At 39.3% G+C, this 26,629-nt stretch overlaps 1 non-coding gene across 1 annotated transcript in view; it reads right to left on the reverse strand.

Annotated features, from left to right (window-relative positions):
* Positions 1-20,568, reverse strand: part of LOC111319339 (uncharacterized) — a 36,859-nt gene extending 16,291 nt beyond the window's left edge. The window contains exons 1-14 of the transcript XR_015998551.1: positions 20,469-20,568; positions 19,569-19,672; positions 17,432-17,509; positions 10,133-10,231; positions 9,404-9,661; positions 6,777-6,986; positions 6,186-6,305; positions 5,623-5,913; positions 5,009-5,218; positions 4,418-4,537; positions 3,852-4,145; positions 3,239-3,448; positions 2,476-2,766; positions 2,246-2,329 (exon numbers count right to left, since the gene is read on the reverse strand). This is a non-coding gene — a transcript (uncharacterized LOC111319339). The remainder of the gene's footprint in view (positions 1-2,245; positions 2,330-2,475; positions 2,767-3,238; positions 3,449-3,851; positions 4,146-4,417; positions 4,538-5,008; positions 5,219-5,622; positions 5,914-6,185; positions 6,306-6,776; positions 6,987-9,403; positions 9,662-10,132; positions 10,232-17,431; positions 17,510-19,568; positions 19,673-20,468) is intronic.
* Positions 20,569-26,629: the final 6,061 nt, after the last annotated feature.

The following is a 26,629-nucleotide window of genomic DNA, read 5'->3' on the forward strand; positions in this document are numbered from 1 at the left end:
TTAAAAACTTCTAGTCGCGAGTAAAACTGGTTAGCGACAGAACTGACTACCGGTGTGGGAACACTTCCGGTGTCTTAAAACGAAGGGAGATCGACAGGATGCTAGAAATTATCGCCCTATCACCTCCCTTATAGCTGTCGACAAGATATTTGAACTCCTGTTGAGCAATCAGGTGACAAGCCATTATGAAGAAACTTTGTACTACAGAATGACAGCTTACAGAAAAAACAGTTGCTAGACAACCTTGCTTATGCTGATTGAGGACCGGAAACAGGCTCTTGATAGTTAGCAACTGGTATCAGTACTATCTACAGATATGAGTAAGGCCTTTGATTCTCTCAACCACTCTCTGACGGTGAAGAAACTAGAGGCTTATGGATATGGAGGACGATCACTTAACCTTATACGATCATTTTTTGCGGACAGACTAAACCGAGTAAAAATGTGTGATGCTACTAGCGACTGCATAAAGATGGAACGGGGATGCCCTCAAGGATCGTCTTTCGGTCCCTTACTATGGAACATCTACCAGAACGATATGTCAGCTCATGTCAAAGACGTAAATTTAACAATGTATGCTGATGACCATCAAATGTACGTCAAAGGAAGGGAACATGAAATAGTACGATGCAGAATGAAAACACAGGGCCAGAAAGCACTGTCATGGCATTCGAAAACTTTTCTACTGGCCAATCCAGACAAGTTTCAGTCTCTAAACATCAATCCACGAAAACTCGATAAAGATAAGAGCGACAAAATGCTGAGTAAAACGATCTAGCTAATGCAAACACAAAACCAATCAAACTACTAGGAGTTCATATAGATGAAGATCTCAACTTTACTGAACATGTTAGCAAATTATGTACCAAGGTAAGCCAGAAAGTTGGAGTACTCTCACGTCTTCGGAACTTAATACCCTGCAAGGCCAAGCTACTATTGTATAAATCTTTTATATTGCCATTTTTAACTTACTGCCATCTAACCTGAAATTTTTGCAAATCTTCGGACAAAAGAAAGTTAGAACGATTACAAGAACGAGCCCTAAGGGTTATTTATAAATCCCACTCTGCTACGTATGAAGAACTCCTAAGGGGTGCTGATATACCCTCTTTATATAATGGACGGCTTCAGGATATCACAGTACTTATGTACGAGGTCAAACATGGTCTTGTACCCAACTGCGTTTCTGAATTATTTGTTCGCAAAGGCTCTACACATTCGCTACGGAATAGTGACTTTGTATTACCACTTTTTGAAACTATTTGCTATGGCAAGCCCTCTGTCAGATATCTCGGGCCGTTTTTGAGGTCAAAACTCACTTAAAATCAAAGGGATTCGCCAAGTTTACGTGTTTTCATAAACAAAAGAAGAAAACTGAACCTAGACGAGGTTGTAATTAATCGCAGCATTGCTGTAATCTTTGTAGTCAATAGGATTATCTTAGCTTTCTAAGCTTTAAATTTTATTCATTTTCGTGTAAATATATAATTTTTGTAAGTGTATTTTAATTATAGTGTCCCCAATTAGTCTTCTCAGGCTAAACACATTGACACTTAAATAAAGGTCTTACTTACTTACTTTATTAATAAAAGGTGTCATAAATGAACAGTTCTTTACAAATGCGTCATCATGAAAAATTACAGCCAAATTCGCGCGTCTAGTTTGTTTTATAGGCGACATTTCCAAAAATTAACCGTCATAACCGTCAAATGACCTAAAATTTAACCGTCAACCGTCAAAAGGGCTTATTTTCAACTGTCAACCTCGACTTGACCTCCTCCCCTCCTATTGAGACCCTCATGGATGACCACCCATCAAATGTAGGCTAGACATAGCCTATCGTCATGAATATGTATGATTACAAGACGTGTAATATGGGATAAAGTTATAAATTACATAGGCGGCCTAAATGTTGGTATAACAAAATAGATAGTTGTGGCACTGTTTGATATGCTTATTGCATCATGTATCACTGTACTCTTGGACCGCGCTACCAGTGAATAAAACAAAAAAAAAAAAGCACCGTGAGGATTGTTACATACATCAACTATAGGAGAAAAGATGCAAGATAAGCATGGAAGACCACTCATCAAAACTAGTTCAAATGTAGCTTATCGTCTTGAAGAAGTATAATCTCAAGATGGGTGGTTTGGTATAAAGGTATAAATTACATAGGCAGCTTCCAGGTTGGCGTAATATATTGTATATTGGTGGCACCTTTTGCTACACTTAATGTAACACCTACCTTTGCAGTCAAGTTTCCCTGGACAATCTGTTGGTGGAATGGATGATGTTGAGACATAAGACGTTTTAGAGATGCTATGGGTATCTGAAAATTGACCAAAAAAAGCATCGTTAAGATCTACTCAAATGACATAAAAGCTGTATAATCTACAGAATGTAAAGCTCATCTTCATTAATGAAGAGTTTAGAAGCAGGAATTCCAAACTAGAATTAATAATAAGTTTTACTCACGGTTCATGCACTCAATCTCCACCCAACAAGACACATTGGGACAATAAAAAGGCTCAGACACTGCAGAACTCGGTGCGGGCCATGGAGTCGAAGAGTAGCTCATTGGCGTGAAGTTTGCGCTCTGCGTGTACGTCATACTGGAACCTGATGGGGAGGTGCTGACGTGAGATGATACACTCATGGACCCTGAAGACATGCTGTGATGAACGGGGGAAGGCATTGACGCCATGTTGTACATCGCGTAAGAGGAGTTTAACGTCATGTTGTACTTCATGGAAGAAGTGGCATATTCTTTAATAAAAGAAATTAATTGTTAATACCTTCACATGGTGGATATTACACGCTTCTATTGTGAGGAGAACGGCATTGCTTAATACAGTCTCCAATCATAACTTAATACACAATTTTTAATTTATTAACAATATTTTCGCGCTCCTGTTCTATGCTGCATTCGCAATATTGTTTTACGTATCGGTTAATCCTCTTATTTCTTTATCTCAACTGTTTACGGTTTTCTATGAATTTTAAGAACCTCGTTATGTGTAAATGTTTCAGTCCATTAGAGTTTTTTAACACCAAATACAGTAAAATGTTACTTTCTTAAACTCTCTCCCCAAGGCAACAGGTCCTCTTTGTAACAACAGTTGGCATTTCTTTTCCATAAATAACTCACTTAAAACAAATCATTTTGGTCGAATTATTAGGAGAAAAACTGAATTTGGATTCTATCGTTGTCTTTCAGTTGTATTTCTCCATTACTCACCAGCGGAATAGTTGCATTTGCATACATGGTAACAGTGTGGTGGCAGCATAGGCGAAGAGGAGACTGGGACAGAGTTGCTCATGACGTGGGACATTGTACTTGTAACATTCATAATGTCAGCAGTGTAATATTCATTGACCGACCCATTGACTGACCAATGGATTGAATCAGTGACCGTAGAAAAGTTTCCTTTAGACATGGAGTAACTCGCTGAAAAAAGGACAAGTTTATCAGTTTAGATAGAGTTCTCCAGATTTCTATTCTTCAGTGGAATCCTGCGTGAACTCATACACCTCATACAGAGTCCTTACGTGGAGTCATACACCTCATAAAAAGAAGGATTTGTTGAATTGTTACTCGTTTTCCCACCCTTTTGTGGTCTTCCGCTGGAGACCGCGGGCTTCGATACCTTTTTTTATTTTTTTCTGTAGCGGCCATCTTAGATTTGTTATGTTTAGAGGTCGAAATAAATAATTTTATTTGACGACTTATTCCTGCTTATTCAAACGTTCTGCTATTGAGTATACACCTCTAAAAATGTAAAGTTCATCTTCATTCCTGAAGAGTTCAGAGGCAGGAATTCCAAACTAGAATTATAATAAGTTTTACTCACGGTTCATGCACTCAGTCTCCACCCAACAAGACACCTTTGGACAATAAAAAGGCTCAGACATTGAAGAACTCGGTGCGAGCCATTGAGTCGAAGAGTAACTCATGGGCGTGAAGTTTGCGCTCTGCGTGTACGTCATACTGGAACCTGATGGGGAGGTGCTGACGTGAGATGATACACTCATGGACCCTGAAGACATGCTGTGATGAACGGGGGGGGGGGGCATTGACGTCATGTTGTTCATCGCGGAAGAGGATTTTAACGTCATGTTGTACTTCATGGAAGAAGTGGCATATTCTTTAATAAAAGAAATTAATTGTTAATGCTTTCACATGGTGGATATTACACACTTCTATTGTGAGGATTTCTATTCTTCAGTGGAATCCTGCTCGAACTCATACACCTTATACAGAGTCCTTACGTGGAGTCATACACCTCATAAAAAGAAGGATAATAAAAACAATATTAAGGACAATAAAAAGGCTCAGACACTGAAGAACTCGGTGCGAGCCATGGAGTCGAAGAGTAGCTCACTGACGTGATGTTTGCGCTCTGCGTGTACGCCATACCTGAACCAGATGGGGAGGGGTTCATTTGAAGTGATACACTCATGGACCCTGACGACACGTTGGAATGAACTGGGGAGGGCATTGACGACATGTAGTACATCTCGGAAGAAGTGGCATATCCTTTAATAAAAGAAATTAATTGTTAATACTTTCGCATGGTGGATATTACACGCTTCTATTGTGAGGAGAACGGCATTGCTTAATACAGTCTCCAACACAACTTAATACACAGTTTTCCATTTTTTAAGAGTTTTTTCGCGCTCCTCTTCTCTGCTGCATTCGCAATATTGTTTTACGTATCGGTTAATCCTCCAATTTCTTTATCTCAACTGTTTACGGTTTTCTATGAATTTTAAGAACCTTGTTATCTGTAAATGTTTCAGTCCATTAGAGTTTTTTAACACCAAATACAGTAAAATGTTACTTTCTTAAACTCTCTCCCTAAGGCAACAGGTCCACTTTGTAACAACAGTTGGCATTTCTTTTCCATAAATAACTCACTTAAAACAAATCATTTTGGTCGAATTATTAGGAGAAAAACTGAATTTGGATTCTATCGTTGTCTTTCAGTTGTATTTCTCCACTACTCACCAGCGGAATAGTTGCATTTGCATACATGGTAACAGTGTGGTGGCAGCAAAGACGAAGAGGAAACTGAGACAGAGTTGCTCATGACGTGGGACATTGTACTTGTAACATTCATAATGTCAGCAGTGTAATATTCATTGACCGACCCATTGACTGACCAATGGATTGAATCAGTGACCGTAGAAAAGTTTCCTTTAGACATGGAGTAACTCGCTGAAAAAAAGGACAGGTTTATCAGTTTAGATAGAGTTCTCCAGATTTCTATTCTTCAGTGGAAACCTGCGTGAACTCATACATCTCATACAGAGTCCTTACGTGGAGTCATACACCTCATAAAAAGAAGGATTTGTTGAATTGTTACTCGTTTTTCCACCCTTTCGTGGTCTTCCGCTGGAGACCGCGGGCTTCGATACCTTTTTTTATTTTTTCCTGTAGCAGCCATCTTAGATTTGTTATGTTTAGAGGTCGAAATAAATAATTTTATTTGACGACTTATTCCTGCTTATTCAAACGTTCTGCTATTGAGTATACACCTCTAAAAATGTAAAGCTCATTTTCATTCTTGAAGAGTTCAGAGGCAGGAATTCCAAACTAGAATTATAATAAGTTTTACTCACGGTTCATGCACTCAGTCTCCACCCAACAAGACACCTTTGGACAATAAAAAGGCTCAGACATTGAAGAACTCGGTGCGAGCCATGGAGTCGAAGAGTAGCTCATGGGCGTGAAGTTTGCGCTCTGCGTGTACGTCATACTGGAACCTGATGGGGAGGTGCTGACGTGAGATGATACACTCATGGACCCTGAAGACATGCTGTGATGAACGGGGGAGGGCATTGACGCCATGTTGTACATCGCGGAAGAGGATTTTAACGTCATGTTGTACTTCATGGAAGAAGTGGCATATTCTTTAATAAAAGAAATTAATTGTTAATGCTTTCACATGGTGGATATTACACACTTCTATTGTGAGGATTTCTATTCTTCAGTGGAATCCTGCCTGAACTCATACACCTTATACAGAGTCCTTACGTGGAGTCATACACCTCATAAAAAGAAGGATAATAAAAACAATATTAAGGACAATAAAAAGGCTCAGACACTGAAGAACTCGGTGCGAGCCATGGAGTCGAAGAGTAGCTCACTGACGTGATGTTTGCGCTCTGCGTGTACGCCATACCTGAACCAGATGGGGAGGGGTTCACGTGAAGTGATACACTCATAGACCCTGAAGACATGTTGTTATGAACTGGGGAGGGCATTGACGACATGTTGTACGTCTCGGAAGAAGTGGCATATCCTTTAATAAAAGAAATTAATTGTTAATACTTTCGCATGGCGGATATTACACGCTTCTATTGTGCGGAGAACGGCATTGCGTAATACAGTCTCCAACACAACTTAATACACAGTTTTCCATTTTTTAAGAGTTTTTTCGCGCTCCTCTTCTCTGCTGCATTCGCAATATTGTTTTACGTATCGGTTAATCCTCCAATTTCTTTATCTCAACTGTTTACGGTTTTCTATGAATTTTAAGAACCTTGTTATCTGTAAATGTTTCAGTCCATTAGAGTTTTTTAACACCAAATACAGTAAAATGTTACTTTCTTAAACTCTCTCCCTAAGGCAACAGGTCCACTTTGTAACAACAGTTGGCATTTCTTTTCCATAAATAACTCACTTAAAACAAATCATTTTGGTCGAATTATTAGAAGAAAAACTAAATTTGGATTCTATCGTTGTCTTTCAGTTGTATTTCTCCACTACTCACCAGCGGAATAGTTGCATTTGCATACATGGTAACAGTGTGGTGGCAGCATAGACGAAGAGGAAACTGGGACAGAGTTCCTCATGACGTGGGACATTGTACTTGTAACATTCATAATGTCAGCAGTGTAATATTCATTGACCGACCCATTGACTGACCAATGGATTGAATCAGTGACCGTAGAAAAGTTTCCTTTAGACATGGAGTAACTCGCTGAAAAAAAGGACAGGTTTATCAGTTCAGACAGAGTACTCCAGATTTCTATTCTTCAGTGGAAACCTGCGTGAACTCATAGACCTCCTACACAGTCCTTACGTGGAGTAATACACCTCATAAAAAGAAGGATTTGTTGAATTGTTACTCGTTTTCCCACCCTTTTGTGGTCTTGCGCTGGAGACCGCGGGCTTCGATACCTTTTTTTTTTTTTTTTCCTGTAGCGCCCATCTTAGATTTGTTATGTTTAGAGGTCGAAATAAATAATTTTATTTGACGACTTATTCCTGCTTTTTCAAACGTTCTGCTATTGAGTATACACCTCATGGCCGTGACTTGAAAATTTTGACTAGGGCACAGGAGAAACAATGATGCGAGAGCTAAAGTCTCTTCGCCTGAGCTCATGGAGTTTGGCACTCTCCCCAGTCCCCAGAGTCGTTCAGAATTTTCAATCAAGGAGGCGTGGGACTTGGAAATGACTGGAGAACTAAAATCAACTACGAAAGGACGATTTTCCTTGTATTTGCTTTGCTTTTGTTTGTCATTTCGTGACGACGAACCTTTTGGTAGCGAAAAGTTCGAAAGATAATATAAAATAAAGGAAGAGACTGAAAGATATGACAAAAATTTCTTCGAATATTTTTGCCCCACTGCCAGCCACGGCTGAACGCTAACCAGTTCGTTACTAATTACGAACTTGCCGTTCAGTTCTGTTTTAAATGATCCAAATTGCGAGTTTAGCGCATAGAAAACTATGCCACGAAGCTGCCAAGCGAATGAATGAAACAAAGAAAACCACCGTGAAGATTGTTATATACAAATAACGGAAAAAATCTTTGCAAGATAGGCATGAATGAGGGTCTCAATGCCGGGTAAAACCGTTAAGCATCAAATCACCAAAATATTAATTGTCAACCGTCTAAAACGCAATAGTTTCTACTTTTCCTACCCTTAATGTAGCACCTACCATCGCAATTAAGTTCTCCTGGACAATTTGTGGGTGGAATGGATGATGTTGATACATACGACGTCTTCTAAAGAGATGCTTTGAATATATGAACAAAGTTGGAATGCATATGATACACGATCCTCACAGTAGATATGATCCAAATTGCGAGTTTAGCGCATAGAAAACTATGCCACGAATGGTAAATTGGCCACCGTTACGATTATAAAAGCTGAGGTTTCGAACGCTGGCCCTTCGTCGGAGCGAAGAGAGGAATTGTGGGTTGTGTGCGCTTTTAAAGGCAGAAAATGGAGCTACGTTTTTGGTGAGAACATGGCAACGAGAAAAACACGAATAAATTAGTGGAATGAAAAGCGTTCGTTAATACCTGTGGGATTTAGACTGCTGGTTTGAAAGATGATCTTTTTTTCAAGAGTTTTACGGCTTTCCGTGCTATCTAAGTGTAAGGAAAGACCGCAGATTGCCATATGTTGCTTAGAATGATTAGGTGAATTGAAGTGTCTAGCGACTGGTTTCGATGTGTCCTTGTCATTCCTCTCTACATCGCGAAAGTTTTCTCGGAATCGATCACCAAGTCTTCTGCCTGTTTCGCCGATGTAAATTTTTTTGCAATAAGTGCAAATTATGCAATAGATTACATTGGTGGAGGTCCACGTGTAGTGATCGGTGATTTTAATGGATCGTTTGGGTCCCGATATTTTTTCAGTGTTGTGAATGAAAGGACGCGTTTTGCATCGTGCACGAGCGCATCTAAAAGTGTCTTTTTGGTAATTAGTCTGAAAAGAACTTCTGACTATAACATTGCCTATGTTTTAGTCGCGTTTCAATGAAATGAGTGGAGGCTGCGAAAAGATAGTGCTTGTCTCTGTATCGTTTTGAAGTAATTGAAAGTTTTTAAGAATGATGGATTTAACTGAGTGGTTGTGAGGGTGAAACGTGAGAGTGAATGGAATGCGGTTGGAGTCTTCCTTTTATGACGTTTGTAGTGCTGAATGTCGATCAATAAGTTGGGCGCGGTAGTAGCCCGCTTGAACGACAGAATCGGGGTAACCACGTTTATCGAAAAAATGGCACATTGACTCTGGTTTGTGGTGGAAATCAGAGTCATCACTACATAAACGACAAAGTCTTACAAACTGAGATGGATGCAAAGACGAATACAACAAGTAATTATGCTAGTCGGTAGGTTTGTAATACACACTAGTGCATAAACCGTTGCCTTCAATGGAAAGTTTGATGTCTAAAAAGGATAAAGAATTGTCAGAAATTTCCCAGGTATATTTCAGATTAGAGATGCTATGGTTATCTGAAAATTGACCAAAAAGGCATCGTTAAGATCTACTCAAATGAAATAAACGGTAGATAATCTACAGAATGTAAAGCTCATTTTCATTCCTGAAGAGTTTAGAGGCAGGAATTCCAAACTATAATTATGATAAGTTTTACTCACGGTTCATGCACTCAATCTCCACCCAACAAGGCACATTTGAACAATAAAAAGGCTCAGACACTGAAGAACTCGGTGCGAGCCATGGAGTCGAAGAGTAGCTCACTGACGTGATGTTTGCGCTCTGCGTGTACGCCATACCTGAACCAGATGGGGAGGGGTTGACGTGAAGTGATACACTCATGGACCCTGAAGACATGTTGTAATGAACTGGGGAGGGCATTGACGACATGTTGTACATCTTGGAAGAAGTGGCATATCCTTTAATAAAAGAAATTAATTGTTAATACTTTCGCATGGTGGATATTACACGCTTCTATTGTGAGGAGAACGGCATTGCTTAATAGAGTCTCCAACACAACTTAATATACAATTTTCCATTTATTAAGAGTATTTTCGCGCTCCTCTTCTCTGCTGCATTCGCAATATTGTTTTACGTATAGGTTAATCCTCCAATTTCTTTATCTCAACTGTTTACGGTTTTCTATGAATTTTAAGAACCTCGTTATGTGTAAATGTTTCAGTCCATTAGAGTTTTTTAACACCAAATACAGTAAAATGTTACTTTCTTAAACTCTCTCCCTAAGGCAACAGGTCCACTTTGTAGCAACAGTTGGCATTTCTTTTCCATAAATAACTCACTTAAAACAAATCATTTTGGTCGAATTATTAGGAGAAAAACTGAATTTGGATTCTATCGTTGTCTTTCAGTTGTATTTCTCCACTACTCACCAGCGGAATAGTTGCATTTGCATACATGGTAACAGTGTGGTGGCAGCATAGACGAAGAGGAAAGTGGGACAGAGTTGCTCATGACGTGGGACATTGTACCTGTAACATTCAAAATGTCAGCAGTGTAATATTCATTGACCGACCCATTGACTGACCAATGGATTGAATCAGTGACCGTAGAAAAGTTTCCTTTAGACATGGAGTAACTCACTGAAAAAAAAAAAACAAGTTTATCAGTTCAGACAGAGTTCACCAGATTTCTATTCTTAAGTGGAATCCTGCGTGAACTTATACACCTCATACACAGTCCTCAGTTACGTGGAGTCATACACCTCATAAAAAGAAGGATTTGTTGAAGTATCACTCGTTTTCCCACCCTTTTGTAGTCTGCCGCTGGAGAACGCGGGTGTCGATACTTTTTTTTTCTGTGGCGGCCATCTTAGATTTGTTATGTTTTGAGCTCGAAATAAATAATTTTATGCGACTACTTGTTCCTGCTTATTCAAACGTTCTGCTATTGAGTATACACCTCATGGCCGTAACTTGAAATTTTTGACTAGGGGGCAGGAGAAACAATGAAGCGAGAGCTATAATTTCTTCGCCGGAGCTCTTGAAGTTTGGCACTCTCCCCAGTCCCCAGATTCGTCCAGAATTTTCAATCAAGGAGGCGTGGGTCTTGCAAATGACTGGAAAACTAAAATGAACTACGAAAGGACGATTTTTCTTGTATTTCCTTTGCTTTTGTTTGTCATTTCGTGAAGACGAACCTTTTGGTAGCGAAGAGTTCGAAAGATAATATAAAATAAAGGAAGAGACTGAAAGATATGACAAAAATTTTTTCGAATATCTTTGCTCCACCGCCAGCCACGGCCTTGCACCTTACGGCTGCAAAGAATTATTTGCCCAGGAAATAGCGTGGGACATTGCATTACATAATCGATATGTTCGTTTCTCGAAAGTCCCGCATTCCCGCAACAACTTTACGGAATGAATGCGAGTCTTATCTCCGCCCCAGTCCATCCCACTTTCTTTTGTGCGAGATCTTTATTTTTTGAGTTTCAGATTTGTTAAAATCTCAACATAGAAAGAAAATCTGCTTTTCGAGCCCTTTAAAGCAGTTTTTCTAGAAACGGGCATTTGAACACTGGGTTTTTTTAACGCCCTGTGTTGTCATTTTATAAGGATTTAGTTTGAGCACTAATTGGAAGACACTTCTTGAAGACGATTTCAAATTTGTTTATGAGCCACGTTGCCGTGCTAGTCACTTGCAAAACGGATTCCCTGGATGTCCTTTATTTCCAGGTGATATTTGATGGAAGCCTCGAACATAATCATTCAAACGCGTTAAAAATTAATATGCTACAAAACTGTATTTTATTCGAAGTATTTTTCATTCTTCGCTGGGCATTACAGTTCATTCTTTATAATTCGCTCTATCGTTTTGATCGTTTTCGTCAGAAAATGTAGTCAGCACAGCGGTTTTCCATGTGATGGATCAGAGTTCCGTGGTTACTTCGACTTGTCAAGAAGGTGCTTCTCAGAATACTTTGCATATTTTAAAGTATTACCACCTCATAAATTTTCTGTTTCTTTGTTTTCTTCTGAAACGATGACAAAGTCATAAGAAGGCGGTCTAAGAATGGTCGTCATGTGACAACTTCTGGAGCCAAATTATAGCGGCAATTAGAGAAGCAACCACGGTGTAATAAAAATGGGAATACCTTTTGAACAAGAACCGATTACTTGCTGGAGCACCGCGTGGTAGATTCAAGGGTGATGCTTCTTCGAATTAATTCATTACTTTAGAGAACTTATTTTCATTACATACTGTTTGTCGGCACAATTTTCCCCTTGAAATTAGGATTATTTCAACCTCTAGTGAATTCACAGCTGGCCTTTCATTTCTTTCATTATTGCTTAGCAGGTAGTAAAAGCCAATTTATTGTGCAAGCTATCGTCAATCCAAGTTTAAGTTTCATCATGGCAAAGCATCAAATTCATTTCATTTCTTTGCTTTATGCGAAGAGAAGTGGTAGTTTAAAGTCTGGTTGAAATTTTTCTGTCGTCCATTTTAACATCCACGAGCTTAGCTGGACTGAAACCGAGAGCAAGGAAATACTTTCTTTAAAGATTTATGCAATAAAATAAGAGAAAACGCTCACAATTTCAAGGTGGCAGTATAGAGTTGGGTGACAATTCAGAAACGTTCTATTAATAAACTCCACAATGACTCCTCCGAAAGCAGTATAGAAAAGATTTGTAAATTCCAAGTGTCTAAACAGATTTAGAAGCGAATTAAATGAATGCCGATATCTCTTGTATTTCCAGCGACGGTTTTATGCGACACCTATTTGTCAGAATCTAGTGGATTTGGTTTGAACTGGAGAGCTTTTCATCGCGATATAACGTTTGCCTCTCGCTATAGTTTTCTTCGCATTACTTATTGATATGCTATCCATCTTCATTAAAAATTCTGCGTTGCCAAGGTAGTCAAAATGTTGCCAAACCTGTATTGAGATTTGTATAAATATGAAACCGAATTTGTCAAACTTTAATTTAAATAAGGTCAGCAATTTTCAATGTTTGTACAAACATATCTTATCAAACCATTGAGTACTTCAGCATTTTACCCATAGATGATGACACAAAGATTGTCAGACGCGTGCGTCATGAAACTTTTGCTCTTGACATGACATGAAATGATGATTAAATTCTGTCCACGTACCACGTATCTGTCTAATTGAGTGAAAAATCATGGTATGGATGCAAAATATCTTACCACGGGCCAATTTCTTTTAACACTTAATTCATTTCCAATAGTATGAGCGAAATGTTGCAATTTGAAAAAGGACTTTTGCGAAAGGCGAGGGCATCCTAAGTGTAGTAAATGATTCAAATTACCGAGCAGTTGTAAGAACTTGGTCAAGTGTATCTTGTACTGTTCTTTGTTTTTTGTTTTGATTTGGCATTTTTTGCTAATCGACTAATATGTCGTGTTCACTTTTGGTTACAGCCCTCGCTGAAGTATTGTGTAATTCTATTCAGTAGACTGAGTGCTGAAACTGCTTCGCTGCGCCGATTTCACAGATACCTTGTTTTGAGTGCTATCCACATTTAATTTCACGATCCATTAGTTTCTTATGGCACTGATTAAACAGAATTTTAAATCAGCGTAATTTCGTTACTCAATTCCTTCCTATCAATCAATTTCTGACTTTTTGAACAAGAACCGATTGCTTGCTGCAGCACTGCATGAAGATTCAAGGGGGATGCTTCTTCGAATTGACTCGGTACTTTAGAGAACTTAGTTTCATGTCACACTGTTTGTCAGCACAATTTTTCCTTAGAAATTAGGATTATTTCAACCCTAGTGAATTCACAGCTGGTCTTTCATTTCTTTCATTATTGCTTAGGATATAGTAAAAGCCAAGTTAGTGTGCAAGCTCCTGTCAATCCAAGTTTGAGTTTCATCAAGGTAAAGCATCAAATCATTATTTCACTTTTTTCCATGAGATGGAAAAGGACCGAGACCTTAGTGCTATGTTTTCTTGTCCGCACGAGGGTTGCGTTAAGATGAGTCAGCGTCACTATTTTAATTCCCAACAAGAAATCGGCTCCTGTCCCAAGATTGATTTGTTTGTTTTTCTTTTCTTTTAAACCCTACACAACTTCTTTTTTTTTTTTAGCGATTACGGGGTTTACTAGGTAATGTTTTTTGTCTGCTTTGGACCCAAGCCTAAGCTAAAGCCCTACCCCCCTCCACCCCCACCCTCCAACTTTGGTTTAATCAAAGAGGATGTCACCCAATCTATTTTAGCTGAGGGATTTTGGACTTTTTTCAACAATATATGCATATGAGGTGAGTAGATGTTTGTCCTATTCTTCCGTCATTGCTTGTACGATTTCTTTCAGAGGAAATGTGAACATTTTGATGAATACTTTTCATATTTAGATACGGGAAGTGTTGTCAAGAGGTTTACAGCTCAATTTCGCGCAATAAAAATGCTTTTCCTCAGTTTCAGATAATTGCCACTACGGAGTCATAATCGTTTGTTTCGTGTTTGAACTAGCGGAAAAGGATCGAATTCTCGAAGTATTTAAACTGCTGTCCAAGTTCACTCTTGTATTGCTTGTATTCGTCATTGCAACTGCATGTTCAAAAGTTGTAAATTTCACGCAAGTACCGTTGATGTTTTCAGTTCTCAAAACTTGCCGTTTGAATTGCCCCAAAATTTTATTTTATAAATTGAAATAAAAAGGATCGCTCTTTCTCTAGAATAGCATATGCATGAAAGCCATGTACCAGGAAGGGTTTTTGCCGTCGAACATATCAAACTGTTTCCCCACTTCGATGGACATTTGTTTTTGTCGGTTCCAGCCTGGCGCGGCCGCTAACCCAGATGCCCTCCTGAGCAAATTTTAAAAATGGCGGACAAGCCAAAGAGAGAGATAAGAGAACCAAAGCGATTCTGCAACGAATACTCAGCATACACCCCTGTTAAAAAGGTCATTTCATAGAGAAAAGATACAAAAAAAATTGTATGATATTGAAGTCACGGAGGTTGACAAACCCAACAAGAGACTGAAAATTCACTACATTGGCTACAGTACACGCTTTGATGAGTGGAGACCCTTCGGGGTTCTGTCATCGTGTACCGGTTCACAAGAGCCAATACAAAAGACCAAACAAAACACAATAGCTAACCGATATCTCCTAAACAAAGAAAGAACAATGGTAATTCCCTTGTAAACCGGTACACCAGGACAGAACCCCCTTCGGGGACGGTGAAGCATCTGAATAATTTCCTTCGAAATTGTATAGATTAGTAGGCTGCAACAAAAATTTATGGGACGACGTTTAGGGTAAAAACAGCAATCTAACCTGAAAAAAATGTATTTATTCCGACTCTTTCGGAAAATAACTTTACAAATCTTACTTGTTTATCTCGTAAGTAAACGATGGTAAAGCGCTTTCCGAGCTACTTGATTCTTCTCCCAATGCTTTCACGCTTATAAAACAGGAAACGAGCAAAAGGAGGAAGGTGTGGCTGTTTTGACTAGCCATTTGATGAGGTTCAATCTGCTCCTTGTTCGACAATTTACATATCAAAACAAAGGAAATTTGTTCCTCTCTTTGATTTTGGCGGTACATTTTCAATTTGCGCTTGCGTAAGAGAGAAATCGCCCAAGACTCCTTGCTCGGTCTTGTTTTGACCACGAACGCCTCCTTAATTTTGACAGACCCGCTCGGGAAAAGGTGAAAATGACGAGGGAAAAACTTTACTTTGTAGTACGAAAATACACAAAATGGAAAGCCATGATATTATAGTTCAATATTTCGGTGGTACATTGTTAACTCTTTATACAGAGAGTCAGCAAGATGATATAACATCCAAAAATCGCACTCGATTGAGTGGGCGGATGAAGTGGGCGTGGTCACGAAATTCAGTAAGAGACTATTTGTACCCCGTGAGTTTGATATGAAATGGCAAAAGTGATAGTCGCGATGAAACTGCTTTAGAGGGTGATTTTGAAAAAACAATTAAAATTTCAGATTGAAATATTTTGAAATTACAACAACGTTTTCATACAAAGGAAGGGTCATAAAATCATGTTATATCGCGATAGTCATGGTATTTGATTCCGTTTCTTTTCTCCAAGCGAGGATGCGAAGCACATTTTTCGGTGGTTTAAGGACCTCTCGGAGGTGAAAATTCCAAAAAAATAGTTATTTTGGAAAATATCAATCACAAGAAATTGAATTTTGCGTTTTCTAAAATAGTTTGATAAGGGCTTTAATGTGACATAGTTTTGGGAGATTTCGATTTTTTCCATCTTGCACACCTATCCGTGGTATTTACAGAAAGTCCCTCTTAATTCATTTCCCATAGTATTGACGAAATGCGAGGGCATCGTAACTGTAGTAACTGACTCAAATTACCGAGCAGTTGTAAGAACTTGGTCAAGTGTATCTTTCACGGTTCTTTTTTTTTAATTTTGCATTTTTTTGGCAATCAACTCTAGTGTCGTGTTAATTTTTGGTTACAGCTCTTGCTGAATTGTTGTGTAAATCTTTGAAGTAGACTGAGTGCGGAAACTGCTTCGCTGCGCCGATTTCACTGTTGCCTTATTTTGACTGCTTTCCACAATTAATTTCATGATCCATTAGTTTCTTATGGCCTTGATTAAACAGAATTTGAAATAAGCGTAATTTTGGTGCTCAATTCCTTTTTATCAATTCATTTCTCGCTTGTTGAGTTCAACCGAATAACAGCCTCAGCTAAGATTTAGAAAAAGAAGGAACATTAGAGGAGGTTCTAGTTCAAAAAACGAAAATAAATATAACCTGTTAAAAAAATTATTTTCAAAAGATAGAGACATATCTCTAAATCAACATATTGATGAATATACTACGCAGGCAGCTGTTTGAATTTAAAAATGAATTTCGATAAATTCTGACGAATCATCAATCCTTGGGCAAAGACGTTTCAGAAGACAAGTTTCCGCTTCGAATGTGGTGGAACAAATATTTGCAAACTCAGGAATAAATTACAAGTGAGAAAGGAAGTCTGACTGAGTGACTACAGTTTAAATGAAAGGTAGATTTTCTTTCAGTATACACCGAATGCAAATATGGCGTCCAATTTGAATTGCCATTGTTCTAGACTGAGTAGCCTCGTCTTCACGTGGAAATACAAAACGATTATTACATGTGGAGAGGCTAGTCAGTCCAGAACAAAGGCAACTCAAATGGCAGATATCAGATCTGAGCCCGCGTAAAAGCGGTTTTTTTAAAGATGCACGCAATCGAGGCACTTGGGTCAAAGGCTTGGTAAATTCTCAAAGGCATCACTGTATATTTTAAAACAACTCGCATTTTACGCTTTTTTTACTCTTATCGACAATCTGAAGCATTCAAAAGGCAAAGATAGCAATGGGTAGACGTGTATTGCATTCGGATGCAACAACCTGCGCGGTAAACCACATTGCAAGCATCTTTCGTGGCATTCACTGCCACTGAACATAGTTAGTAGAGGTGGTCCCCTCTACTAACTATGCACTGAACAACAAGAAACTTCTGGCGACTTGGCTAGTCAAGATCAAACGGGAAAACACGCCCGTGAGTAAAAATTCCTTTTTATGCAGTGAACATTTTGAAAAGGAATGCTTTTCCAAGTCATATTCGATTCCATGCACCTTTAAACAAAACCGCTTTTACGCGGGCTCAGATCTAATATCTGCCATTGGACGCCATATTTGCATTCGGTGTATGGTGGACTTTAACCTTGTAATACCTACCCGAAGAACTGTCACCATTTGCCGTAGATGAGAAGGCGTTAAAAATCCATATCTTGACCATTAGTGACAGAGGAAGAACTACGATAAAGAAAGGCAAAAGTTCTTCTCCTTCAGCAATTATGTCCATGATACGGCCTTACGAATCAATGAAACATTAAATAGTATATTTAAACAATTTTTTTCAGATACGAGATAAACTACTGATAAAGGTTCACTGTGTCTACTTTACGATGACAAGATACTTTATAGAGGCAAATACAGGACGAGAAGAGGTTACACATACCTTTTTTGGCATCCAACATGTCGTGCGTTTTAAATGCTCACTGAATGGCTTAACCTATTTCTTTCCTTTCTACTTCGTTTCTCCCTTTTACTGATCAACCCTGAATTAGTGGAGAGACTCTATGCAGGTGTGTACTGAGTATTTCAATTACTTCCTTAGCAAAATCTTCGTTTCCATAACGCTGAGCAAAAATACACCGGCTTTTTGTGGCCATCGGCGAAATGTTAATAAAACCCAATAGCCCATTTGCGAATTACCCTTGGCCTCATTTTCAAAACGAGTCCTCATGCTCAACCATTCTTGTTAAAATGAGTTTAATTTGCGTGTGAATGGAAACTTATTATCATATGAAAGGATTAGCACGAAGAGTCGTTTTGAAAATGAGGCCAAGGGTAATTCGCAAATGGGTTATTTCCCGGGACCCCATGCGGCTTTGTTTACGTAAATTGTGGTTGTAACTAAGGTAACCAAGGTAACAAGTGTGAGAAATGTAATTGACTAGGATGAAAACGACTCATCAGGATTAATAAAGTGATTATGGTAAGTCTGTGGGATGCGAATGCGCTAAAACAATTAAGAGTGAACGACTTTGCTTGAAAAAGTAATTTCTTAAAAGTGCAAGTGTTTAAGCGGCATTGTTGCCACAGGATTAAAAGATAACGTTGCAAGAGCACACGCTGAAGTGAGCCAACATTATCCCGTGATAACATTAGCGAACCGCTCGGAACTCCGAGATTAAGGCCTCGTTTGCGTTTGCTTCGCTCTCTTTTTGCCTGATACGAAGGACTTCGCCGAAAAGGAGGGACTGCTCGCATTCAAGAATCGAATTCTTGGATTCAAATGGGAATATCGTCTTTCATGATCAATTGTGTTTCTATTTCGATGAAGCACTCTCTTTTTTAACCAATCATAGAGCTCGTTATAATGGCCCTCTATTGTTGGAAAATTAATGAGCCAAGAAGATGATAAACCTAATTGGAAGTATGTATAGTTAAAGAAAGTTTTATTCAATAGCTTTAACCTTTAGAGCGACTGGCTTCTTATTTTACCCTTACATTATTCAGTTTTACCCTTGAATCAGTTGTGGAGGCCATGAAAGTAAGGGAAGTGGTTACTAATTTAAGAAGCTCCTGATAGTCAAACAAGTTCTCCTCTACCTTAGGAAATGTGAAGAGAAGAGTGTGGAGAATGTGAATATTAATGTCAAGGATTAAAGCGCCAACACCGCCTGTGAAATTGTGCAACTAAAATTGCTTTGCGTGCTGACCTTCGTAGGCATTAAAGTGTATCAAAGTACATTTGTTTGTATACCACATTAGAACTACCGTTCTAAGAATGTTGTAAAACAATTAGTTTATGTGTTTATTGTGCTTTCATAAAGATACGAGGCAGCTGGGAAGTTTAGAGAGTACAAAAGAAGTTAGAGTTACCTCCAGCTGTGGCTCGAGAAACTCTAACGCAACTTTCGTGCTTTCCAAACTTCCTGTGTGCTTCAGATCTCGCTAAAAGCGCGCTGAAACTTCAACGATAGGCTAATCAACTGATCAATACAGATCATTGTCACGTGATCTCGATAAAATCGAACAATAACCTATCCGACTGAAGTTTGCCGCGTTTCCTAACCAGTCCCCTCTACTAACTATGGACATGAGGAGTCATTTAGCTTTCGCCGACTATAAATTAACTTTTCATCACGGCTCTTACACAAACTTGTTTGTCTGAAAAGTGATCGTGTTTTTCTGACATGAAAATAAAATAAATCTTGACGTGCTTAAGTGAATATCGAGTGGTTAAGTTAAAAATTATTTAAAGGGACATTTACGAAATTATCCCAGTTTTAATGTGTGGACTTACTTGCAACTGAAGTCATTATCATCATCATAGTAGTCTGTCAGGGGCGACAGTGACTATTTCATTTAGGCCCGATCAAATTCCTCCGCGCGGCTCTTGTTGAAGTCCTAAATTATAAATGCAGATTTAAAAGACAAAAACCTGCGACTAGCTGTTGAAGAATCAAGCATGAAAACTGAAAACTCTTAACCTTGGGATCCTAAAGGAATTTATGAGAAGACAAATCCGAATTTGCGGAAGCATTGTAGCAGTTATAAACGAACGATGTAGTTAATTTAATATTACCACTAGTGCTGTTTACCCATTCAGACTAGGAACAATCTAGGACGTGTGAAAGAACTGAGGCGGAAACTGTTTCCAAACAGAATTTACATAAACTTCAACATTGCCTATATTCAGGGATACAACCCGTTAATCGACAGCAGATAAAGGCGTATTCTTTTCATTTTCTTCTCAATACATAGGACATTGTATTTTAATTTCTCCTTACCGTCTTCCAAAATATACCACAAGCTGCGATGGACATTATGTTGGAAGAAATCGAAAGTGATGACGCAGGAATATTGGCAGCTGAAGGCTTTTGAAAAGTCCCGCAGTTATGTACTTTCCTTAGTCTTAAAACCCATTAAATGGTCTTAACTGCAACCCTTTGCCTCTACTGTTAGACTTCGAGAGATATTTCTTTTACCGTGCGAAAAAGGTTAGAAAATGTTCTTGTTTTCCGCGATGAGCCATCGTCACAGTCGGTATTTGGTGAAGGTACTTGCTTTCTCTTTTCTATTAAGACTGTTTAAAAAGAGACTAACGAGGGACATCGATCAGAAAGCGACAACACGTAGCGATCTTTCTTGTTCTGTCAAGAAAGATGCATCTAAATGGTGGTTAGTCTTGTTATGTACCTACCTTGAAAGTCAAGTTTCTTGGCGGTGCCCAATGAGACTGATTAGCGTAATGATAGGAAGGCGACTGAGGTTGCACTCCGACCGAGTCCTTCTATTGTTCTTGAGAAAGAGTAAAGGTAGCGTGATGTGCCTTTTGAATTAAGACAATTCATCGCAGCGGTATTACACAATCCGCGCCGGATACTCTGAAATATGACCTTGAGAACGGACAGACAGAAATTCAAAGAAAAAAATTATTTTAAAACCTTTCAATCTTAGCACGGGTTTAAAAATGAGCCGTTTACAAAGCAAAATTATAGTTTGAAAACCAAATGTTTTAGACAGTAGATGATCATCGGGGTAAATAAGCACCGTCCGCTAAATTAATGTTCCTGATGTTTTGAACAGATGATTTTGAGGGTAGGGAAGGTATTCTTTTTCAGATTAACGCTTGAGTGGGTATGATAATTTCAGCGTGAGAAAATTAGCCAAATTGAAAGAAACGACGGTAAACGACTTCGAGTTAAGATAGATTTTATCTTTGGCATAGTCAATGAGGGATTTAATATAAGCAAAAATATTTCGCTCTAACAAGAACCAAGAATGATTTGTTTATTTTGAGAATCGAGAAAGAGAGGCAGCTATGTTTGTAGCACAATAAACCCAAGAGGGTCGTTTAAACTTTTTACTTTGTTTTGACTGTCTAGCCCTTCTACCGCTTTCTGCGAGTTCGTCGCAGACATTGTCCAAAAGTTACAATCAACCACACAAGCGAGTAAGTCATTGTGCGTTAGAAGCGCAGAGGCGTTTTGATAGTGAAGCTTAGGATAAAGTATTTGAATAAGCTTTGCGTTTGAAAAGTGTCCAGTTTTTCTTTTCCCTTCTTTTAATTGCTTTTGCAGATTTCTATCAATTTTCTTGTACTTATTAGGTAACAGTGGCTGATTCTTAATGTTTTCGTTGAAAATTTTGCGCGGAGAATTTGTGCGCGGCTGGCCAGATCGATCCACTGGCACATGCCCAACGTTCGACCGCTGGTTTCAATTGTTGTGCAGTTATGCTGTACAGTCAGAATACTCGGGACCTACCGCCCCACCTGCGTCTAATTTTAGTTACCACCAAGCCCCACATTTACGACCGCAATTACAAAGAAGCATAATTGCAATGTGACATTCCACATCTCTTCTCGCCCCAAATAAGTCGCTGTCTACGTCTAAAATAAACTAAACATCTACTAGCTCATCACCATCGTTGACTATGCCTTTGTCGGCTTTATTGTCTAGTTCTCGGCGCCAATCATGGCGGCCACGTTTAGAGTAGCTCTAGTTTCTATCACTATTTTATCCTGTTTAAACGCTGCATTTCTAAACCATTTATTATCCTTCGAGGCTACTTTTAGGCTACCCCTGCACACTGGTGTTCAACTCAAGAAGAAATGCACTTGTATCGTCAAACATGGTTTTCATCGATCAAGAGTTCCAATGCAGAAGCACACTAAACACGGGTTTGTCTCCTTAGTCATCCCTGGCCACGACCCTCCATTGGACATCACGGTATACGGTGATATTTCGACCAACCCCGGTCCTGATCAATCTATTATCGCCATTTGTAGCCGGCAGAGAGCCACTCGAGATTTAATTCGGCAACTTGGTTCTCCAGTTCGCCAAACAACGACCCCACAGTACTCTCGGCGTGAACTGGTGTCACTCCGGAAAAATTACAGCCTTCAGGAAAGACAGTCAGTTTTATTTAAGAACATTCGGGCGGATGGAATTTTTAACGGTCTGGAAGACCGTTTCCCTCGGTAAAATCCTCGGTAAAACACAATTAAATACAGGTCGAAGCAAATATTCTTCAGAAACGAATGATTTTTCCACCTTGAATAGTTATTCACAGTCGAACAATCACACATTACCGGGGCTTTCAGTAATTCCCGTGAGAACAACTACGCGCGTCATCTCCAATAGTTACACAAGACAAATAACTGTTAGTTGCTATAACTCTTCCACCTTGAATGAATTTTTACACTTTACCAAGACCTTCAACAATCCCCGTGAGTGTAACTACGCGTGACTCCTCCAGCCGTTACACAGAACAAAGAGCCGTCAATTTCAATAATCTGGCTATTATCAAGCCTAAGAGAAACATCGACGCCAGCAAAAACACCTTGCAGTTCGTACCGTCAATAGCTGTGTCTAATGTAATGATTTTGGCGCCAAAAATAGACGAACTTCGTATTTTTTTTTTAACACCCACAAGTTTGATCTTTGTTGTATAACGGAGACATGGCTGAAAGATTCTATTGATGACAGCGTAGTTGACATTAGTGGCTACAACATCTTACGCAAAGATAGGACCCACAGGCTACATGGGGGTGTGGCTCTATATGTAAAATATTCCATCAAATTCTCAATTCTACGGGACTATGAGTTCCCTGACCCCGAGGGCCCTGAGGTTTTATGGGCCCAACCGATTGCCCCAGGGTTATAGCTGCCTTATCATTGGTACAGTATACCATCCTCCACCGCCTGCCAAAGATGAGTCCCTCCTTGATTACATGATGGATTCTCTCTCTAGGATAGGGAGTGATATCCCTGGCGCAGGTATAATTCTCGCTGGCGACTGGAACAGGGCAAATGTTTCACCAATTATTAAGCAGTTCCGCCTTACGCAAGTCGTCCATTTTTCCAACAAGAGGGGATCGTACACTCGACAAAGTGTTAACTAATCTTACAGAACACTACGAGAAACCTTCTTCATTCCCGTCCTTCGGACTATCCGATCATTGTACTGTTAGTTTGTTTCCAAAAGTTAGATCGAAGGCCAATATTCCTGCAAACAGAACGGTTACTACACTTGCTGTTAACGCTGAGTCCAAACAGGCTTTTGGTCGTTATATGACGGGGCTCGACAGGTCATTAATCGACGCTATGGATAGGGTCCAAGAACAGTATGCTCACTTCAGTCACCTAATTCACATAGGGTTAGATTCTATGCTTCCCAAAAAGTGAGTTAAGTTCCACCGAAACGACGCACCCTGGATTTCACCCAAACCCAAGGCACTTATAGCACACCGTCAAAGAGCATATTACCAAGACAACAAACCATTGTTCCACTACTACCGGAACAAAGTAAACAGGGAACGGAAGCTGTGCAAACGCTATTATTACAACACTAAAGTCAGCGTTTTGACCAAAAACAATCCTAAAATGTGGTGGTCCGAATGTAGGCGGTTATGTGGAATGAACAAAACATCTACAAGTGTCACAAATCAGCTCCTAACAAGTAAACCAGCTACCTCAATCAACCTTAAGATCTTGGCTAATGAAATCAATACAGCTCTGCTAGAACCTAAAGCTTCGTTTAACCCACTTTTAGATGATATCGAAACTGTGAGCACTGAGGGTTTTAAAACTCCCATTATTTCACTGGAAGCTACCTTCAAATGCCTTAGTACGGTCATCTCCTCCAAAGCTGGGGGCCCAGATAGTATCCCAAACTGGGTCTTGCGTGACTTCGCTCCTGAGCTCGCTCAACCCCTTCGTTGTATCATCAATTCCTCTATTAGTCAAGGGACTTTACCGGACATTTGGAAATGTGCAAACATCACCCCCAAAACAAAGATAGCTGAGGATGCGGCGAAAGATTTGAGACCTATTTCATTGACACCAACGTTGTCCAAAATTGCCGAGCACTACGTCGTCCATGAACATGTGAAACCAGCACTTCTGAAACGCCTGGAACCCGATCAATTTGGGTGTATTCCAGGATCCTCCACTGCGCACGCATTGATAAATCTGATGCACAATTGGGCGAAAGCAACAGACGGAACAGGGAACACCGTGCGGATCTTTGCGTTGGACTATAGAAAAGCCTTCGATCTGACAGATCACAGCCTCTTGCTATCGAAACTCTCGACCAACAACATCAACCTTTACATCATTAGTTGGATAATAGCCTTTCTTAAAGATAGGAAACAAAGGGTCAAACTTGCACATGATTGTCTCTCAGAGTGGGGATCGGTCCGAGCAGGAGTACCCAGGGATTAAAATTGGGACCGTGGCTATTCTTGGTTATGATAAACGATTTAAAAGTACCATCAGCCAGTGATTGTATAGAATATGTAGATAACACGACAGTGTATGAAATCATAAGCAAGAGTGGTCCTAGCAATGCTCAGTCTATGATAAACGAAGTAGCTACCTGGTCAACACTCAACTCGTTTCAAATCCATCCGAAAAAATGTAATGAGCTAAGAGTTCCCTTTGTGCGCTCCCGTCCTTCCTACGATCTCATAGAAATTAATGGCTCTAAGGTTAGTGCCGTTAGTGTCGTGAAATTACTGGGTGTGTATTTTCAAGACAACCTCAAGTGGAACACTCACGTTACTGACACAATTAAAAAGGCCGCTAAGCGCCTTTACTTTTTAACTCAGTTAAAGCGAGCTAAGATACCATCAGCAGAATTAGTAAATTTTTATGTTGTTTGTATTCAGTCTGTCTTACTTTATGGATGTCAGGTCTACCATTATAGTCTCCCCAATTATTCGAGCTTAAGTTTAGAGCGTGTCCAAAAGAGAGCCTTGAAAATTGCATACGGTTATGATAATCATTATATAGAAGTGCTTCAGATGGCAGAACTGAAACCCCTAAGGGATCGGAGAGAAGACCTTTGCTTAAAATTCTTTAACAACATCGTCTCCAATCCCTTGGATTGTTTGTACCAGTTACTGCCTTTCGATAACCGAGATCAACTTATGGAGTTACGACGACGCCGACCATTTAGAATTTCCTTTAAAACAAATCGGTTCAGAGATACTTTCATTCCAGCAAGCGCAAGACATTTTAACTAACATTTATTACAAATGTATATGTAAATTATTTCCCTTTTAGGTTTGATTTTATTGTATAGTTCTATTACATAATTTGTACACCTTTGCAATTCAGCTTCCAGCTGCTATTAAGGTATTCTTCTTAATAAACGTCTATCTGTCTATCTATTGTCCCACAGAGAGAAAGCCAGCATCCCCGCACCAGGTTCTTTCGCCTTTTCAAATTCTTCAACTTCTACTTTGTCCACCTCAGAGGATTTTAACATTCGACGCCCCTCGTAATATTGTGCGTTATCACCATGGTCTCAGTTCTTTGACTGATATCCTTTCGCCGGCTTTCCAGTATCGCAGGGCAGCTACACGTATTCAACAAGGTCGAGCAGGGCTTCATAGACGTCGTCTGCTAAAGCAGAGGGTTTCCTGTTCCCTTCGGAGTTTTCGCGATCTTTATGAGCCACAGACCTATCCCGCAATAATGCTTGTAACGCTATGAAAACCATAACGGCTAACATATTCAATCTTATGTTAAATCAAAGCAAGTATTAGCGTATTACATTCGAGGTAGATCTCAAAGAAAACTTCCGGAAATATTTCACAGGCTCTTGAAATGTTTTTCGCACTTATTGCTATTTTTATCATCACCAATCAATTGTTGCTACATGAACTCAAGAATCTTTTCAAAGTCAGTTAAACCAGTCGATAAAACGTTAATGGGCAAATCTTTTGTGTTACTGCCAGGTAATTTGAAACGGAAAATTTATGCCCTCTACGCGCATGTCACTCTCACGGTGCCGATTCAGTGGACGAAAAGTCCGTTTCAGGGTCAGGTTATGCTGTTTTATTTAATGCTTGATCGTTAAGGAGATCAGCGCGTCGAGAGAACCATGTTTCTCTATTTTTTCTTTAAATCAATTATTAGACCATTAAAAACGGCTCATGCGATTAGTTTTACTCACATCTCAGAGAAAGCAAAAGCACAATTTTTTGCGTGAGTTTTTGGGGATCGGTACATCATTAACAACCTTTGACATAGACAAGCATTTTGAATGTGCTGGTCAGCACATTTACACCTGTTAAATGTAAGTCACTGAGTATATAATTTGATGCAGATCCACGCAGTACCTTTTTTGTTTGTTGGATTTGTTGCATGCATTTCAAGATCAAGAAAACACAATTGTTCCCAATTATCTTCGCTCGGGGAGAAAAATTATCGCGTCCCTAATCATATAACGAAAGAAATATTCAACGATTTGAAAACAATAACTTTCTGGAGAGCTGTCACGAGGTCCGAATTGGGAAACAAAATGTGCCTGCTAACAAGTCCTGGTCTAAAAAGTAAAGACAAAAGATTC

Source organism: Stylophora pistillata, chromosome 3 (genome assembly GCF_964205215.1).
Source record: "Stylophora pistillata chromosome 3, jaStyPist1.2, whole genome shotgun sequence".
In the NCBI taxonomy this organism is placed as follows: Eukaryota; Metazoa; Cnidaria; class Anthozoa; order Scleractinia; family Pocilloporidae; genus Stylophora; species Stylophora pistillata.